We start from the raw sequence: 15,959 nt of genomic DNA, 5'->3' as shown, positions 1-15,959 counted from the left end.
TACCAAGGAAAGACAAAGATTGGAGACCTATCTTAGACCTATCCATCCTAAACACATATCTACAGGTGCCAAAATTCAAGATGCTCACATTACAGCAGCTTCTTCCCATGCTGGGCAAGGAGTCTTGGCTGGTAACACTGGACCTCAAGGAGGCATACCTGCATGTCCCTATCAGACAAGATTGCAGAAGATACCTCAGATTTCTTGCAGGTTCAACCCATTACCAATTCTCTGCATTGCCCTTTGGCTTATCTACTGCACCCAGAGTGTTTACGAAATGCCTGGCATCAGTAATTGCCTTCTGCAGACTTCAAGGGATACAAATATACCCATATTTGGACGACTGCCTGATCCAAGCGGACAGCAAGCACATACTTCTGAAACACCTAGCGTTTGTAATAATGTTGTTGAATTATCTGGGATACACAGTCAACAAAAAGAAATCAAGACTAATACCCTCGCAAACAATAATTTTCCTGGGTGCCAGCTTGAATACAAACACCCAGATGGCCTACCTCACGCCAGAGAAACAAGGGCAACTAACTCAGTACTTCAGAAAACTGGCAACTCTCACCAGGCTGACTGCAAGGAAAATCCTGCAGGCTCTGGGATTCATGGCATCTTGCATCCTGCTAACCCCATGTGCAAAGCTGCATATGAGGAAACTTCAATGGTACCTAAAAAACTTACAGTCTCAACACAGCCACAGTTTGGAAACAATTATACCACTGATTCCATGTCTTCAAAAGGAATTTCTGTGGTGGGCTCAAGCATGCCAAAGGAACATAGGTCTCCCATTCTGCAAGCCTCAAGCAAATCAAGTCATCACAACAGACGCCTCGGACTATGCCTGGGGGGGCGCACATGACAGATCGGTGCATTCAGGGCAGATGGTCACAAAAAGAAAAGCACCTACACATCAATCAAAAGGAAATGCTAGCAGTAATAAATGCTATTATGGCTTTCAAAAACCTACTGCACCCAGGCCAGCTATTGATAAGGACAGACAACACCACAGTGATGTGGTACATAAACAAACGGAGGAACCCATTCATATCCCCTATGCAGGCTAGCCATGTCTCTATGGAACATGGCTCTGGAATTACAAATCCATCTTCAAGCACAGTTCCTGCCAGGCAAGGAAAACACGCTGGCAGACAACCTGTGCAGAAATATGACAGATCCACACGAATGGAAGTTGCATCCTCAAGTCTTTGCAAAGATAATTCAAGCATGGGGAAGGCCAGACATAGATCTCTTTGCCACCCACAGAAATTACCAATTGACAAAATTCTGCTCAAGGACCTTTCATCCCCAGGCCTGGAAAGTGGACGCACTCTCTTTCAGTTGGACAACAATGACAGTTTATGCCTTTCCACCTCTTCCTCTGCTGCCCAAAGTTCTACTAAAAGCCAGAGCAGACAGACCAAAGATGATTCTCATTGCTCCAGACTGGCCAAGACAACACTGGTACCCACTCCTGAGGAGCCTGACGCATTCCCCACCATGGATCCTGCCTCTAATGCCTCTTCTACTGACTCAGCACAACTTCAAAACTCTTCACAGTCAGCTGAAAACACTCCATCTAGCCGCATGGAGGATTCCTTAAATTCACAACAGACCCTACTCTCCAAGGAGGTGCAGGATGTCATTTTGGAGGCCAGAAGGCCTTCTACTAGAAAAGCCTACTCCATAAAATGGAAACGGTTTTGTGCCTGGAATCAGAAAAAGGGTCAGAATCCTGGAATACTGAATTTACCTCAAATATTACAGTACCTAGCTGAGATGCTAAACAGTGGACTTTCATTCTCCTCCATCAAAATCCATGCCTCAGCCATTTCTGCAGAATACAACACTGATCCTCCTTTTTTCTCTCACCCTCTCTTAAGACAGTTCCTCAGAGGGGCTAAGAATTTAAAACCCCCAAGGAAGCAACCAGTACCTGCTTGGGACCTCAATTTCATTCTAGAAAAACTGACCCTGCCTCCTTTTGAGCCAGCTGCTTCAACAGAAATGCAATATTTGTCATGGAAAACAGCCTTCCTTCTGGCTATCACCTCAGCTCGCAGGGTTTCGGAACTACAAGCCCTCATGGCTGTACAGCCTTTCATCATTTTCCATCAGGACAGAGTTTCCTTATGAACCAATCCTTCCTTTATGCCAAAGGTAGTATCCAGGGTGGCCTTGAATCAGGCTATCCACTTACCTACCTCTTACCCTAATCCACAAAACAAAGGGGAGAGATTACTACATTCCTTGGACATTCACAGACGGCTCCGTTATTACTTGGACAGAACAAAGCCTTTCAGAAAATCAGAGCAACTCTTTGTGTCCTATGCTACAGGTGCTCAAGGGAAGCCTATCTCCAAACAGACAATCTCAAAATGGATAGCCCACTGTATACGCTTTTGTTACTCTTTTCATGGTAAACCTGTACCTACAGGCATCAGATCTCACTCCACAAGGGCCACAGCTACCTCCGCAGCTTTCCTCAGGGGGGTTCCTACCAAAGATATTTTGGAAGCAGCCACTTGGAGTTCTGTACATACTTTCTCCAAGCACTATCACCTACCATTATACTCCAAATCTAGAGCGGGCTTTGCCACTGCAGTTTTGCAGGGCATTCTGGCTCCTCCTAGTTCCTCTTAGTGCCTACCACCCCTTTTTTAGCTTTGGGATTCTACCCATCTGTTATGACTGCAGCTGTATGCACGATGAACATAGTACAGTTTTGTACCTACCATAAATGTAGATGTTCAAGTGCTAATACAGCTGCAGTCCAGGTTTCCCCCCCTCCTTCCCCTCTTGGGACAGGCCTAATGGCCAACACCCCCCATACAACTTCATTGGGATATTCTTTTATGGTGTATTTGCTTGCAACTACTGTTTTTTGATTATATTGCATTGCATTATTACATAAATTTATGTTTTGCCTTCCTTCTGGGGACACCTGACATCTGGGGCAAGAAAATGGCGTCAGCTGGTTCTTTTATACCCCCTGCCGCACTGACGTCAGGGAAGAAGCGACGACATCCGACGCTGGACCTAGTCTTTGGAATTCGGCCGACCAAGGACCCGCCTGACGGCAGGAAAACCCATCTGTTATGACTGCAGCTGTATTAGCACTCGAACATCTACATTTATGGTAGGTACAAAACTGTACTTTCTTCAGACAGTCCATTTTTATCAGGAAGACACTAATTTCGTAAGTACCTTCCTAGACTATATGATTGCAGATTTAACTTAATTATTTTTCAGTACTAATGGAAGGACAAGGAACTGAGTTTTTAAATAATTTATTGTTTTCTTTTCTGGGAAAGTCTTAGTGCTGTAGTCTCAAAAGGCAGTTTCTAGTAGTTGGCACAGAGTATTAAGGCTATGAGCTGTTAACAAGCCACTCCCTGTGGTACAACCTTGATTTCCTTGGCCTTCCACTGGCCACTGTCAGCTTGAGCAAATCACTTAACCAGACACTGTGCTGGGGAAATTGGGGATTTGGGCTTGGCTCATGATGGTCTCCTGAACTGCACACCTAGTAACTATCTATGAACCTGTATCTTGGAAGCAGTAACTTCTGCTTTTGTTGTATTTACATCTTGCTGTCAGGGCATGCATCAAACTGAGAATGCCAGAACAGTTACATTTATTTTGAAAAAAATCTGCAGTACAGGAGTGAGTTTGATAATTTACTCCTTGTGTGTGCATTTGTATTTGTGAATCAGGCATTTTACATCCTACAGAAAAAAAGGCTCTGTTTTGCTTTAGTTTAGAAAAGGATAAATGTAATTATGATAAAATTCGTACTTGGAGGGCTGTTCACATATAGCCCATTTTTGTAAGCATAGTAATCCCATCCACAGTGGGTATAATTGGTGAAAGCCTGGATCTTCAGAGACAGCAAGTCCCTCCCAGGCTGGCAAAAATCAGTCCTCAGCACACCTCTGAGCAGTTCAGTATTCTGTAGGAACGCCTACTCCTTTTGAAGTTATTACTTTTAGTCTTCTTTGCATCAAACATAAGTCTGTTTCTGAACAGCCAAGTTCCTTATGTGAGAGGCTGGATTGAAGAATTTTTTTGAAAGCATTAGCACTGGTGGAAGATGATGTAGAGAATGTTCATGACAACTTCACCATAGCTGTCCTCAAGGCAGTCTGTATATATTGAGAATAAGACTGATCTGTCACAGCCCTGAAAGACCTATATTGATAATTGTTTATTTAAACAAGTTAAGATCAAGTATCTTCAGGCTTCACGTTTTGTGTCTTCATAGTGAGGTAGTTCATCCACGTAATGGCTGTATGTTTAACCAAAGATGTTGAAGATTCGTAAGTAAGATGCTGTAAACTGTTGTAACAAAGTCTGTGCTAAGACTGAAAAAATGCAACTGTTGTGGCTTTTCTCAGCTTCATGTGCTTGAGAAATGTCCATTAATTTGACCATGGAAATGTCTTGTATGGTTTTGTCATTTGTGCTTCTAGTTCGTAGTGCGACTTTGAAAAACAAGAACAGATGAGGTTTGTGAAATAACAGCCCCGTCTTTCATGTTTGTGGAGGGTGCTTATAATAGATATAGGCCTGTAAATGTCCAGATCAGTGGTTGGTCATCCTCTCTGAACTGAATGACTAAGGCAGAGTTACAAGCCACAGGGATCCTACCCTCCAGAAGGAATATGCTCATGATTCAGGCTGGTGAACTGGAGAGTTGTCCACTAGCCACGTAGCTTAACATTGGCAGTGGGGAACCATAAGATTTCCCTTTCCAGATCAGTTTCTTAACATTCCCACTAGAGATCCATCTGTTTATCGAAAACGCCTTTTTCCCCATTTTTGCACATGGGGTTGGGATGTCACTTCAACAGTGGCAATCATCTAGAGCCAAGGTCTACACTGCCAAGTGGCTAGCCTTGCCATGCTAGTTATTCCACACCACACACTCACACACAAAGTAACACCTATGGCCAATTTAGAGTGTCCAATCCACCTACTGCATTTCTTTGAAATGTGGGAAGAAACAGGAGCACCCAGAGGAAGCCCACACGAACACAGGGAGGACATACAGACTCTACACAGAAGGCACCCCAGCCAAGAATCGAACCGGGGAACCTCTTGCTGTTAGACGAAAAGGCTGTACTCAGTTCCACTGTAATGCCCACCCCCACTATTGGAAGGAAATGCTGAGTAGAATTTCCTCCTGGGTGAAGTAAGCATCATGTTCTTGCTGGGCTGTGGTTTGGTTACTTATACCTGGAAGCTGTTCAGTCAGTACCCGAAAACATTATCATTCTCTACAGTGCAGAGAACAAGTCAGAGCCCCACCTGTTGAGGAATAATTTGTGATGCCATGGATGAGCTCTGTTGCTTCTGGTTACATAGGGAGTACTGCCTGAGCAGCGGGAAGTCTGTAGCTTACTTTAACCAAATGTTACAGTGCTTGCAGAATTCCTAGTTCTTCTACAAGTTGGTTGAGTCTCATTATTCAGAAAGGTTTTCTAACTAAGTCTTAGGACACATGACAGTTTTTACTTCAGGGATGGTACAGTAATAGTCAGGTGGCTGCGCCATGTGTCTGCAGTGATATGCATTTGTATGTGTGTATGAGTATTGTTTGTGTGTTTATTTTGTACAAGACTTTGGACTGGGCCATAATGGTTCATTTTTTATCCACAGCCTAGTTACAATTAACAACGTATGATGCACACAAATTAACAGTGCAACATTAGCACAAAAAGAACAACATTAGAAAAGTTAACTGCGTCATAAATACTGTTAGCAGTTATGTTAGACACCGCTCATGCAAGCCATTGATGACTTTATAGTTTCCACTTGATGAATTGAAGATAGCCTTCACTCTGACCATGTATTTAAGTAGTGATAGCTCTACACTTAACAATGTGGTTTTGCAGCAGGACACATCTGGAAAAAGTATATCTTGGAGATAGCATTTATACAGTTTGTAGAGTTCATTTCTATATTTGTTGCCAGATATGAAGAATGCCTCAGAGGCAAAAGAGAGTCCTCTGGGGTAAGAGTTTCACTTGTGGTTAAATCTGGGGTAACAGCCTTATCTTCAGCCAAGAGAGCAGACTGTATAATAAACATGCCTTGAAAATGAAGTATAAGATCTATCTGATGTCTGGAGAAAGATGCTGGTGAAGTTTACAATGGCTTTCTCCCAGGTTGGAAGTGATAGGATGAATATAGTATGCCACCGTGAGCATCTTGCAGAGATGTTGTAGACTTTAACTGAAAAATATATGAGGTTGGGAATACTGGCTGAGCTTTCAGACAAAGATCACAGGAGTTATTGAGAGCATCAGGTGTGACTCCTACTACATTTGCCTGGAGTGGTTCAAAATTGTGTGGTCCATTTCTGTGTTTTTCCAGGAGATGAGTGAGGTTCTGATGGGAAAGGTGTTGAGCTGGTGAAACCTCACCTGATGGTGGGAATAGCTGAAGAGGAGCCAGGGTTTTCATCTTCTTCCACTTGATGCTTATTTTCACTGCTGGCAAGGTATCACACCTAAAGAATAATAGGCAAATACTCAGAACTGAAGTACATGTTCTACTTCTTTTCACAGCCACTCTACATGGTTCCTCCTCCACCCCTTCACTGACAGTTGTGCACTTGTGCAGCATTTCTCCAAATACATTTAAATATGTGAAAAATTGCTTTAAAAAACATTGTCATGGTTGACATTTCCAGGCTTTTTCTGAGTTATTGGGTGGAACTAGGGTGCACCCATGGCATGCCGTACAGTTTAGTTTCTCCATGAACAAGAAGTAGTAGGCAGTTGGCAGATGTGGTATTTCACTTGTTATTTTTAGACCCATGACTACCAGTACTCACCAAGGGAAAATTAAAGAAGTCCACTCTGAATGATTACACTTAAGCAACTTATGTGTATGTACAGCTGTTCCCATCGCATTATTAGCTTTGTATTCCAGTGTTACATTTGGGGAATTGGTGAGAATATCCCAAGCACAATCACTACTGTACTGCCTACAGACCCACGTGTAGTGCACCAGTATAGCATAAGAGATCTCATTCTACCTACCTTAAGAGCACAATTAAGCAAACTAATTAAGGAAACCATTAGGAAGCTCAGAGCTGAGTATTAACTTAAAATAGCCACTAAAGCCCCAAATAACTGCAGATCTTTCTTCATCTATGGCAGGAAGTTAAGAATTATCACCCAGCAGTGTTCTGAGCTAGTCCACAGTAATACTACACTCTTTGAACCAAAGGAAGTAGATAATGTCCTAGCTAACAAATTTAGTGCAAATTTTACTCCACCCACAATTATTGCTGTCACACAAGTTCCACAATCCTCGCCACTCCCTTTAATTACTATGGAACAAGTTGTCTCAGTCCTTTAAAAACTAAGTGTACTTCATTCATGGTGCCTCACAACATACCAGGTTGCCTGATTATCAGTGCCAAATATGGCCTTTTTGAACCCCTACTTAAACTCTTTAATCACAGCCTCTCCACTCATTATATTCCTAAAGTTTGGAAAATGGCTATTGTAATGCCAGTACACAAGGGTGGCTCCAACCACTGACCCTGGTAATTATAGATCCATTAGTTTCACTAGCCTCTTATGTAAAGATGTGGAATGCATTGTCTCAGACTTTATTATTCTAGACATTAAAAATCTCTCAACCATGGACCCCCATCAATTTGGCTTTGTCAAAGGAGGGTCCTTCCCATTTAACCTCATTAATTTCTTTGAATAAGTAATTGAAGCAGTGGATAGTGATTATGCAGTGCATACAGCATATCTAGACCTTGTCAAGACCTTTGACAGTATTCAGCATGCAAGCATTATTAACAGACTTGTAAATCTGAATATAAATACGCATATTGTTTGATGGATAGCTAACTGGCTGTCTGACAGAACCCATGTGGTTAGAGTAGCAGGTGCCACTTCTGAAAGGAAAAATGTTAACAGTGGTGTACCACAGGGCTCAGTTTTGGACCCTTTCCTATTCGGCATGTATTTCTCTGACCTTCAGGCCAGCACTTCTGGACTGTGGTTAATCAGGTTTACAGATTATTGTAAATTGGGTGCTGCTATTCAGTTTTCAACTGACTCACAATTGCGCCAACATGGCTTAGACCATGTTAACAATTGGTGCAGACAAAGGTCTCAAATTAAATGTACTAAATTTAGTATAGTTCATTTTGGTAAACAAAACAGTTTTACTTACCATATAGGAGATGCACCCCTCCAATCAAAGACACTGTTGCAAGGGATCTGGGTGCTCTTGTCGATCATTCCTTATCATTTGAGCATCATGTCTCCATATTCAGAAAGCCTTTCATCTGTCCCATCTGATTTCCAAAGGCATCTCCAGTGGATCCAAAGAAATCTTAATTCACTTTTATTCATATCTTATGAGACCTGTTATTGAATATAATGCACCTTTTGGCATGTGTATATCTAAATGTATCACACAGTTTGAGAGATCTCAAAGATTCATAAGTAAAAAGATCAATGACCTCAGAAATCTTAGTTATCAGGACAGACTGGCATCCCTTTCCTGTACTCCGTGTCTTACAGACTCCTCAATGGCGGTCTATCTTTAGCCTTTTGTGCCATGAAAGAGTCCAACCTTATTTGATCTGCTGTTCCTTTACAGAACTAATGATACATCAAATACTCTGTTAAATAAACTTTCAAAGACACATTGGTGAGATAGATTCATATTGCAATGTGTCCCGCACCTTTGGAACAAACTTCCACTGCATGTTAAGTAGAGTAGCACCCTTACCGTCTTCGAGGTAAACCTAGATAATTGGATGGGCAACTTCAAATTCTCTCTCCCAGTCTATCTTGTGTTGCCCTCTGTGAGGCTAGAGGAAAGTTCTGGTTAGGGTTTTTTTTAAGCTATGCATGAAATGAACCTATGAATGATAGTCACACATACAGAAATAGGCCAGGGCTTCGGAACCATTTTTCCAAAGATAGATGTTCTATCTGCATGAGATGCCGAAGCTCTGATGTGCACACAGAGGATAGCAGGATGGAGATAATGTGATTCAGTCTGTGACAGGTACAGCCTACTCTGTGTGTCTTGCTGTCCTCTAACTTTACAATAACAAGTACATTGTTATATTTCCTCTAGACAGAAGTATACAGTGATTGAAAATGCTGCTTTATCAACAGCTTACTACATTTTGTGAAGGCTTTTCTTCTAGAAACCCATTATTCAAATAACAGTATCAATCATCACTGTCAGAATGCTTAAAATTTATGTTCCATACACTATATGTAGGGTCATGTATCCTAATGCACTGCTGTAGTATGTAGATACACTATTCTGCCTTAAGCTTTTATGAGCTTTTGTTCGGCAATGTGTTATTACCTCACAGCAGGGTGTTACAGTGGAGCAGTGGATATTGTTGTCACCTCACAGCAAGAGGTCCCTTGATTCGATTCTCAGTTGGGGTGCCTTCTGTGCAGAGTTTGCATGTCCTCCCTGTGTTTGTGTGGGTGTCCTCCTGGTGCTTCGGTTTCTTCCCACATTCCAAAGACATACATTAGGTGGATTGGACACACTAAATTGGCCATAGGTATGTGTGTGCATGCGCGTGTGTGTGTGCCAGGGCTAGCCACCTGGCTGTATAAACCATGGCTCTAAATGATTATCACTGTTGAAGTGACACCCTGACCCCATGTGCAAAATGGGAAAAGGGGTTGTGAATGAATGGATGGATGAATGGTTGTTAGGAATTGTGGACATTTGTGTTACCCAGAACAGAATTCTTGATCATTATTCATTTTGTATAGTTTATTGGCAGCTTATGTATTTCATCTGACAGCAACTTCTACTTCACAAATGATCAAAAAGCGGTGTTTTTTTGCTGTCTCTATATAATCCAAAAACATTTTTTTTTAAAATGCCTAGCATGCATGGATTTTACGTAATGTTTTTGAAGTGCAAATGGAGCTTGTATATAATGTGTGTGTGTCTTACAGCAAAGACATACAACATAAATGCTGTAACCAGTGCAAACTATTTGCAAGGGAATCACATGGAATACCTAATATTTCAAGAAAAATGAAATGATTGATAAAGTATATTGAATCTTCAAAATCTGACTGCTTAAATTAGAAGCATTATGAATTTACATTTATTTTGTTCAACTGACATCGTGTGGTAAACTTTCTTTAGTTTTCATCATTTACTAAGTATGTATATTGGGATTTCAAAGAGTGGGTATATAGTGCATACATGTATGTATGTGCACACTTCAGTTCTTTTCAGAAATGTGCACATTTAAAAAAAATAAGAAGTCACAGGTATGAATAGGTCCAAAGCACAGGTAGTTATTGAGAATGAAGGCCTCCTTTAGCACTCCGTTAATGTATCTAGAGCTCAGGATGGGATCTCTACTGTACGATGTGGATGACCAGTTCCAGCCTCCCAGTTTTAAAACTGTCAACAACTGAGTCCCATAGGACTTTGCATACAGATTAGTTGGTGACCTTTGAAAATCACAGTAATTGCATTTTAGAATAATGTTTGCTGTGTCACATTGAAAACTGTGATCCATTTTTATTATGTTGTCCTTTCAAAGTTGAGAACATTTTGTAATATGTTAAACTTTGTCTCTCACAGGATAGAAACATATTTACAAGCCCCTGACTGCAATCATTTAAAATGGAAGAGACCTTGTTCAGAATAACATTTTAAATATTTCCTAATGTGCTTTTTTGTACTGGAAACTGACTTGTTAGGGTATGAACAGTAACTAGGAGTACAAGTCTTTTTCTCTTTGCAATTTTTGAACATAAGAATTGCTGATAGGCCTTAAACATACAGGTAGTTGGTTTCCTTTGACCAAATTCAGACTGTTGGGAGAATTTTATCCCTTGTACCATTTGTGTGGCACAATGTTTATCTGCTTTTTGTGTATTTAACTTCTACTTCAAGTATATTATTACTAAGTCTTAATCAATGACATCCATCCACTGGCACAAATAATATTACTGATGGCAGATTTTTTTTTTTTTTTCAGGAAGAGCTGAACCAAAGAGGAGAGTTTCACAGTGAACAGAAGAGCATTTCTAGATGAGTTATGCCTTGTGACATGCAAACTTTGACAGGCCAAAAGCTCAGGGATGGGGAAGAAGTCTTTCTGCCTGGGGCAAGTAACCTTTCAACCCCTGCAGCTGCCTGCAATACAAAGATCGGAACTGCTTTCCATGAGGTTACCTAGACATTTACTGCAACGTGCCTATGCTTGGGGCAGCCTTCTCAGTGTAACCCCTATATGCTTTCGAAGTTTATTTTGTGTACATGTACTTGTTATCGAGTATGCACCGCTCCTAGATGAACTGCAGCATATCTAGCCTAACATAAATTGTATGCATATTTCCAGCAGTGACGAGCAGAAACAAAAACAAAATGAGGATAAGAAATCCGTTGAGAAAATTTGCATGCTGTGCAGTGGAAGGTGCACAGACCAGCCCACGTTCTCAGTATTTCTGTTTTATTATGGTATTGCAGCAAACAACTTGAATCATTTTATTGCATTAACATTTTGTTGCTGATAAACTTTGTGTGTTACTGCCATAAATGCATACACACCAAAAGTAATATAATATAAAAAAATAATCATAATCACTGTGTAGGATGAAATAATTCCAGCCACTTAACAGCATCAGTGTTCTTGAAGGGGCAATGTTTATAAATGTTTCCTTGTCTGGAAAACAAAATGTTTTTACTGTAATACTTTATTTGCACGCATCTTTATGTCGAAGCATTTTCATCTGAAGTGCTAAAATTCAGGGATTTTTTGCAGGGTCCTAACATATTCACATCTGAATAGACTCTGACGTTCAACCCATACAGTATTAAAATCCTTGGAAGACATCAGGATGAGTCTTTTTTTAATTCTTTAGATTTTTAGGAGCATCAGCTGGTTTCAGAAAATGTGCCTGTAGGAAGACAGCTTGTTGAAGCATATGCCTAGTCAAGTGTCCACCTATGTTGTATGAGTGGGTTACCAGGTATGGTAATATCTTCTTATATCCCAGCTTCATAGGACGAACTTGGAAAACTTCCCCAGTCAAGCTTGCACCATATCGTGCTAATTATTTGTAAAAGACATTCAAGTAGTGTGGACCAGATGCTTGCTGTTCACCATTTTACTGAACAGCATCCCTGCCAAACTAACATGTTATGTATTTTATTTAACTGTGTAATTTATTGCTGAGCATTTGATATGTTACAGTGGTTGACCATATCAGTTTTGAAGCTGAAAGTGTTCTCTCACCTTTCACTTTAAAGTGTGTAAACGGTTTACCTTTGAAAGGTTGAAAATCGAAATATCGAAACTCATTTGTGCGGAAGTAAGTTTACAAGTTCACAGAAATGCGAATACAACCTAAGCGATCCCAAAAATTGTGAACTGCTTCTGCAATTTGGCTTATTTGTGTTCACACATATGAATATGAGCTAATTGGCTGTCGCGATAATATAACATGAATCTGTAACTGAAAGTAGTTCTGTTTCGCTTCCCCTAACCAGTTATCTCGCCTCGTAAACAGTTAGCAGATTCAAAGTGTGTACAGGCGCCATGCAGGTAAGATATGTATACAGTGAGAAAGAAAAAGTGATAAAATGTACATCGGTACTAACATAACGTAATGGTATTTGTGTACTTTTAGGGTGATGATGCATGTAATGTGCAGTTGAAGCCTGGAGTGCTGAATGCCATGTATATGACCAGTACAACTCAAAAAGGGAGACAACTATTAGTAGTGGATGGGTACCAGTACTAAAGGAGAAGGCTGTGAATGACAAGCAGTATTGGTGCTCTATAAAGAAGAATAAAGATAAGTGTAAAGTGAAGTGCGACGGGTTTATACTATTGAAGAGTACAGAGCACTGTCATGCTCCCGATGTTCTCAAAACTGAGTTATTCAGGGTACGAGACCAGCTTAAAAGAAGGGCAGAGCACTCAATAGAGGACCCCTGTAAGGTGGTTTCCGAAGTACTAGCCACCACTTCCTCTGATGTAGTACACGAGCTTCCCAATACATCTGCCTTAAAGCAGACAATAACTAGGCATAGGTACAACAAGAAAGCTGCAACATTTCAAGCCATGAGGTCATTAAGGGACTTGAGCCCTGAAATGCTACCCATTAAATCAGGTGCCTTTATAGTACACCACAGCAGTGGTGATACCGATGAATTCCGTTCATGTTGTTGTGATAACTACCCTGGCTAACCTAAAAATGCTGTGCAACTCAGAGTATGTCATGGCAGATGGCACATTTCCCATTAGCACCTCTGAATGTCGCCAAATCTACAGTATACACTGTGCTGTAGGTAATGCTAACAGTAGGAAAGTATGTCCAGTAGTGTATGACATATTGCCTAGCAAGTCAGAACAGTGTTATGACCTGTTCTGGAGTATTGTGGTGGAGTTATGTGTACAGCATGATTTAAAGTTAATGCCTGACATGATTCTAACTGATTTCAAGAGGGCTCCCTTGAGTTGTATAAAGCATCATCTAAGTGACTCTGCAGCGAAGGGCTGCTGGTTTCACCATTGCCAGATAGTCTGGCATCAGATACAAAAGCTACATTTGGCCTCAGCATTTGGTAGTGATGTGTCATTTGCAATGCTTTGTAAGTAGATCCCAGCACTTGCTTTTGTGGCCCCCGAGGAAGTTGCATGTACCTTCTCAGAGATCGAATCAGACATGCCAGAGAATGGTAAGGCTCTCTGTACCTTTTATAAGGAGAACTCTATCCTGGGCAGACCAAGGCGATATGGCATGTGGGGTACAACATCTGAAAGGTTGCCTCCCACCTTTGAAATACCCTTCTGGAATCAATTCGATACATGTACCATGGGCTATTCTCGTAGCCAAAATGCAGTAGAGGGATGGCAAAGGAGACTTCGGAGTTTAATGGGGAAAAAACAACTGTACCTATTAGATGTGTTGCATACCATCCAGCTGGAGCAAAATCATGTGGATGACATGCGTATTAGACATGAATTGTGCATACCAGCATCACCTCAAAGGAAGAGGCTCATGGATAAAGAAGCAGCCTTTGAAAGGCTTCTCTGCAACATGGCACAATTTAGTGCACGAGGCTTCGTAAAATTTGTTGCTAAGCACTGTTCGTTTTGAAACACGGCTTACTAAATCTCTCTACAGGATGGTATTTCTCTTTGGAGCATACACACCTATGGTGCTATTATGGACTGCAAATGTGTACTTTTGCACATGTGTTTCACTTTAAATGTGGACTGTACACCGTGCATATGACGTACATTCAGCATGATGTTTGCAAAAGTAATTTCTGTATTCTGAACTTCATTAGATTCACAGAGGTTTGTGTTTGGAGTTATTCAGTACTTATCTATGCACAGTAGCAAACATTTAATCACACAGGTTTGAAAAAGGTCGAATACGGAATTCTAACTGATTTTCGACATTTTGCAAACCGGCTTTACGTATTTTCACATAAATAGGTCGCACAAATGACTGTTCGTATATTGTATTTTCAACCTTTCAAAGGTAAACCGTGTAAACAGCTCTGCTGTAGTGTGAAGGTTCAATGCATTAATTATAATGGTCACAGGTCATTAGCACAGCTCACAAGTGCCAGCCGCTGTGTAGTATAAAGGGCAGATCAGGTCCAAAGTATGTACCAGTAAATGTGCATATGTCTCCACAATTCTATCTGCATTGATATATCTTTATATGTAAATAAATATAGATATATGTCAACATAGATTGTGTATGTGTGTGTGTGTGTGTGTGTGTGTGTGTGTGTGTACATATATATATATATATATATATATATATATATATATATATATATATATATATGCGTGTGTATATATATATATATATATATATATATATATATATATATATATATATACACACATATACACACACACAGATGTGTGTGTGTGTGTGTGTGTGTGTGTGTGTGTGTGTGTGTGTGTGTTTTCATATACATACACGTAGTGTATACTTAGGACCTGACAGAATATGTGTGTGAATATATTCATGCATACATATGTAGCACACAGACAGAGTATATACTTCTGATGTAACAGAGGATGCATTGTGAGTGTGTGTGTGTGTGTGTGTGTGTGTGTGTGTGTGTGTGTGTGTGATGATATTTCTGAGTCCAAAATGTCAGTTCCCCCAATTGTGAAAACCAGCATGTTTAAACAGCTGTTTGCCCCTTACCCGAACTCAGAGGCAATGTTTATAAATGTGGGGGGTGGGTGCAAAAAAAAATTAGAAAATGCCCACTTTCGCAATATATTATGTCATTCATATTCTGAAGCCTACTTTATTGTTTTCAGGGTCACAGGGTGGCATAGCCTGTCTTGGCAAACAGCGGGTAGAAGTCAGAGAAACAGTCCTGGATAGGACGACAGTCCTTTATAAGACATGTACAGATACATACACATACACACACACACTCAGAGACAGTGTAAGGCATCATCATTATTTTATGTGCCTTCCGGAAGCCACCTTAACCAGAAACTGAACTAGAATACTAAGAGCTACAAGGCAGTAGTGCTAACCAGTGAAACAATATTTATTTTTGAATGAACACTCGTTTCATTTAGACATGTTTCTTGTATACCATAAACAGGAATGTGTTGTTTCCAAACTGTGAAAGCAGCCAACAATCATTCTAGCCTTCAGATTTTTTAATCTTTGAACTGCATCTCCTAGTAGACTGAATTGAAATAAACAATAATTAAAAATCTTTACTTTGTTTCCAACTTAAGATATTGTCCAAATGCAGCAGTGTGATCCATTGTTTGCACGTAGATTTCCACATCGAGAAACTGAATCAGTATAAAACACTCAGGCCCTAGTAATGTATTGTGTAATATTTTGCATTGTTTGTTACTTGGGAGTGGTTACTAAACCACATGTATTATTCACCCAAGGCATGCA

At 40.5% G+C, this 15,959-nt stretch overlaps 1 protein-coding gene across 1 annotated transcript in view; it reads left to right on the top strand.

Moving 5' to 3' along the window:
• The window catches only part of ANKRD50 (ankyrin repeat domain 50), a 944,454-nt gene extending 932,571 nt beyond the window's left edge, over positions 1–11,883 (top strand). Inside the window, exon 4 of the mRNA XM_044061681.1 lies at positions 11,027–11,883. The gene's annotated coding sequence lies outside the window, so the exon portion shown is untranslated. The remainder of the gene's footprint in view (positions 1–11,026) is intronic.
• The last annotated feature ends 4,076 nt before the right edge of the window (positions 11,884–15,959 follow it).

The sequence above is a fragment of the Protopterus annectens genome, chromosome 2.part0 (assembly GCF_019279795.1).
Source record: "Protopterus annectens isolate FY-2018-M chromosome 2.part0, PAN1.0, whole genome shotgun sequence".
NCBI lineage: Eukaryota > Metazoa > Chordata > Ceratodontiformes > Protopteridae > Protopterus > Protopterus annectens.
This window is presented reverse-complemented; position numbering and strand designations above follow the sequence as displayed.